The sequence below is a fragment of the Hemibagrus wyckioides genome, linkage group LG06 (assembly GCF_019097595.1).
Source record: "Hemibagrus wyckioides isolate EC202008001 linkage group LG06, SWU_Hwy_1.0, whole genome shotgun sequence".
NCBI lineage: Eukaryota > Metazoa > Chordata > Actinopteri > Siluriformes > Bagridae > Hemibagrus > Hemibagrus wyckioides.
Window position 1 is genome coordinate 29,797,008 of NC_080715.1, and position 5,390 is coordinate 29,802,397.

Sequence of the window (5,390 nt, forward strand, 5' to 3'; positions counted from 1 at the left end):
TATATATACATACCAGGACAAATGTTGAAATGATTAAAACTGATTATTGACTTTTAATATTAAAGTTTATACTCCATCCATTTCAATACATGTAATTATTAAATTTCTATATTTTTTAGAAATGTATTAAATGTTGGGAAATTTCTATATTAAAAAAAGGACTTGGTTTTAAGACTTTTGCCTGAAATCTGTGATGTTTGGACATGCTTTCTGGAAATATCCCTTTCCTTTGGATATATGGACTGCACAGGCTTGAAATGTAGCTGTTTTTGATTACAGCTTGAAGCACATGCTCAGTGGACCCTGAAAAAAAAAAGTTAAGCGAATGCCATTTACTCAGAGTCGAAGCATTTAGGTCAGCGCTGGGCAGTTAGGATGCTCGAGTTCACTTCAAAATTCATCCTGCTGCTGTTGTCACATCACCCGTCACATCAATAAAGCGAAGTGAGGTGCTTGATCTGGCAACCAAACAGGTCAGAGCTGAACCATGACGCCAGCTCTAACACGTTTTACAGATGAGGTGATGTTCTCGCGTCACACTTTCCTCATTCCATCACTCGGGTACAGATTCGTTTACACCGTACATCTCCGTCCTCTGTCCCATTCGTCTACGCTTTTACCCTTCTTAACATCATAATTTGTGTTAAGTCTAGTATAGAGTTAAACAAACACACACTAATTATATTTACAGTCACAGTATGTGGAAGGGATTCAGTATTCAATGCTTATTTTAGACTCTTGAACACGTTCTTTTATAAGCATTTAATTAACATGCAACGAGGAAAACCTGTGCTGTGATTGGAAAAGCTCTTAAATGATAGTGTTGATATATATGGAGTCTGTTTTCTCCTCCCCGGAGCTATCTGTGGGTCCCGATATACTGCTTACTCTTCTAACTACATACCCCGTCCATTAGTTTCACTGTACTTACTGAATCATTTAGAGTCGCTGTTGAATAATGTGCTTTAATGGGAGCCGAGTAATAAGCTGAATTTTTATAAATGACAAGATTTTTATTAAACAAGCTATTTTGCCAAATCTTTTTTTTTTTTTTTTGTGGGAAGAAGAAAGCTACACTAGTACTATCTGTCCTACTACCTGTGTTTTATTTTTAGGATGTTTTTATTGTATGGTAATGAGATTATTATTTGTGCCTTTAAGCATTAGAAATATCCAAATCAATGATCACTGGGTAAACTGGGAATGAGATTAATGAAGGGATAAAGACGTGTAATGAAGCGAAGAAAGACTGCAGCAACTCAGTCAGGAGGAGTTAATACTATCATAACTACAGACAGACAGACAGACAGACAGACAGACAGACAGATAGATAGATAGATAGATAGATAGATAGATAGATAGATAGATAGATAGATAGATAGATGCAGCTACTACAGTAGTGGTACAGAGACAACCTTCGCCGTTAACTATAAATACAGTAAGTGCAAAGCGAATGGGAAAAAAATGAAAAAAATGAAATTCAAATCTTGAAAAGGAGGAAGAAGAGGAAGGATGTAAATTTGCTCTAGTTCTGTGACAGTAAGGTGACTCGAAAAAAGGTGACGCTCAGGTGACAATATGCAAGTGCAGGTGAGAATGTCTTGCCTTCTTTCTTTCTTTCTTTAACCTTAAACTTTAAGTTAATTTCAAACTGACCTCCACATGCAGTCCATGCCTCCAGTCACAAATGATTAACCGAGACACCGTGAATGTCATGTGACTCCTATGTTTTTCACGTGAAGCCATCTTTACTGGATTTTAAACCCAATAAAAAATGTGCATGCATAATGCATAACGGCTAGCGATGCATCACAAGGTGACTGACGAGCCCTCTACCCCACTCCAGCCCTCCTCACAGTACAGTTACACTCCTTTCCCCACAGTTACACCGCACTCACAGCTAGCAAGATTTTCTGTGATTAATTAATAGACTCAAGGATACAGTCGGAAAATAAGCCCAAAGCTCCAAATCACACATAACCTTCTAACCTTCTCACGCAAACTTCCATAATTAACAGAAAACTGCCCGAGGTTTTCTGTTTCTTTCTTTTTTTATGCTAAGCCTTTTAGAAAAGTCCTGCTCTGCTGTTAGGATGCAGTCAAGTTATAACGCTAGGTCCAAACTTTTACAGCTCTTCTTGCCAAAAAGATCTATGAGATGATGAAGCAGATTATCTTAATTATATTTATATTATATATTTGTCAGATTATATTTAATTTAGATATATCGATATTCATCTTTTTCTCCAGTTATATACATGGAGGACACTATACTGTAGATAGATTTGGCTACTAGATAACAAAGCTCGAAAACTGAATATGAATTTAATGTATTTATATTTTTATTGTCTTTGTTTTGATCTTGTTTGGGGTACAAAAGGTACAGGTTAAGATTTTGAGATTAAAAATAATCTCAAAATAACATATTTAATGTCAATTATAGTCCAGAGCTGAAGCATTTCCCAGGAAAAAGAAAATAAAGTATCCGATCACACTTCACCACGTCCGTGCGGTAAGGTGAATCGAATAGACGTGGAAATATAACAAGGTAAATTTATACACCCACTTAATAGTAATGTGCTCATTTCTGCACATATCCAATCAGCTGAAGACTGGAAAAATACCAGGTGATTTTGTTTCCCTTATCTTAAACTGTCCAGTTTGTGTGAGTCTGTTGCCCATGATAGCCTCAGCTCGTATCTGATAGTAGAGGAACCTGATGTGGTCTTCTGCTGTTGTAGCTTATCCGCTACAAGGTTTGATCATTTGTGCATGCTGAGATGCTTTTCTGCTCACCACAGGTGTCAAGAGTGATTATTCGGGCTACTATATATATCTGTCAGCTCAGTTGAATGTTCTCCCTCATCAGTAAGGTGTTTCCATCCACAGAACTGTCACTCAGTGTTTTTTTTTTTTGTCACACAATTCTGTGTAAACTCTAGAGACAGTTAGGTGTGGACATCCTAGGAGAGTTCTGAAATACAAAAACAAAAAGCCCATCTGGTATCCAACAATCATGTCATGTTTAAAGTAACAGAGATCAGACTTTTTCTTCATTTTGATGTGAAGCTCTTGATCGCAATCTGCATGATTTATGCATTGCCCTGCTGCCATGTGATTGGCTGATTAGACAACAGCATGGACTGCATGGTCATGATTATGATCAAGGAGTGTTTTCTTGCTACCGTTACCTCAGGCTTGCTCATTCATTATCTATTGCTTTAAAGTAAAGATAGAAATAAACTTGAATGTGCAGGTGTTCCTAATAAAGCTTTTATGCTCTACTAAACCAGCTAAATACCTGAACCGAGTGTTAAAGCTAACCATTGAGTGTTTAACATCAGAGAAAGAAATCTAGCTGTTTGTGTAGAACATAGAATATACAATAAACAATAAAAATATCTTTTTGCACTGGAAATCCAAAACGCTTCCCTTTTGGCCCAATCTGTAACAAATCTACAAGTCAAATTTTCAAATTTCATATTTCATAGACTTTTCCATAAAGGAGCTCATAGATGATTTGTAACTGGTGAATATTTGCCCCTCCTGTAGCCTTTACAGTGACGGGTGAGCGACAGAATCGTGTTCCAGTGCCACAGTCAATCGTTATCATCTGTAGATCTGGAGCTTGTACATTGTTAACTTTTGCTGCTGAGTTTATAGAAAGCATCCATGCTGGTGCAGACTAGAGTGAATAATTGCTTCAATTTGTCGGTTTAATTAAATTGTAATGGCTGGGTAACTTTAAACAAACTAGTTGGAAAAAGAAAATATCCTCATAAAAGTCAACAGAAAATAAAATGTCAGGAGCATAAATAAAAAAAAATTTAAATAAATAAATAAATAAATAAATAAATAAATAAATAAATAAAATAGTTCATTTCTAATTCTGATGCAAGGGAGTTGCAAAAATGCAAACTGCCAAAGCTTGAATGGTCAAACAAACTAGAAATGAAATGGTATCAAGGAATTGAACTGAATTGAGTAAATATTATCCCTAAGGCGACTGTTGGTTGCTGGGTGTATTGACCATTAGCCTGAATACAACAGGAAAAAAGTGTAACAAATCAACACTAAAGGAAGGAAGGAAGGAAGGAAGGAAGGAGGGAAGGAAGGAAGGAAGGAAGGAAGGAAGGGAGGTGTATTCGAAAAATGATCCTACAAAATCTCAATAAATTCTTGTACTAAACGCAGGTCAGTATTTATATCTCCTTTTTTGATCAGTGCATATAAAAAGGTGCAGAGGGTTTAGTGTCCATGCCAGTCATCCTGCAGCAGTTGCATCCAGCCAACATGTTTAAGCAAAACCAACAAAAACATTGCTGCCATCTTTAAAACCAAAGTCCCTGAATTTTAAGTGGAAAGTGTTTTCTTGAGCACTGTAAAAACTTCACTTTAAATGATGCACCTCCAAGTACCTTTTATCATGAACGCACTTCCATCTTTTTAAAATATTAATGCTTCTGCATCATTTCGATGCTCCGATGATTTATTCATTCCAGAGAGGTAATTCAAACTAAAAGCAAATGATAAATATTCCATCTGGGACGGGCATCATGGCCGACCCAGGGAACGACAGAAATAAATTTGTGAAAATGGATGTCGGCATGCTTTTCAGTATCTTGGGTCACAAGTGTTGAGCGAATATATCCCATGACTCTGCTTCTTGCCTGAAGCAAAATATACTTTAGGCCATGTGCACGGATGAGCGGAGATGTGAAATTTGTTATGCATGGCTACTTTTTCAGGAACGGCTACAAAAATTTGCTCGGTTTATAATAAGCAATCGTGACAGATCCTGCATTTGAAGGATTTAATAATTAACTAATGAAATGAATCAGTTGTTAGATCAGGGAATGTAGAAAAAAGTGCCAGATATACAGTCTCAAGATATTTGAACTGAGTCAAAAATGTTCTCCTAATAAAATATGGAGTTTTAAATAAATGATGGTTGGTTAAAGGAAAATCCACCTGAACGACTTTATAATTAACATGTGATCTTTACTCTTTTGCAATACAATTTTGACAATTTCCACAATTTTCCCACATATAAATACGGCAGGTTCTTATATAAATATATAAGATATATTACTGAGTTTGTTCTTGCTTCATGTCGACCTGAAGAGATAGCTGCAGCAGAGCTTTAGTACTTTCGTCTGTCCAGCTCCCTGACTTACTTCCTCCTTTGTATACTACTCAGCTCAAACAACTAACAAAGCTTCAACTTTCATGTTCCGCTAATGCCATCGCCCTCATCATTCTCATCATCATCCTCATCATCATCACCATCATCATCATCATCATCTCATAGCCCTCTATCTAACTAGTCGAGCCCAGTTTGTGCCGTAATACAGCACTGTGTTGTTTCAATGCATGGCATACTGGAACTA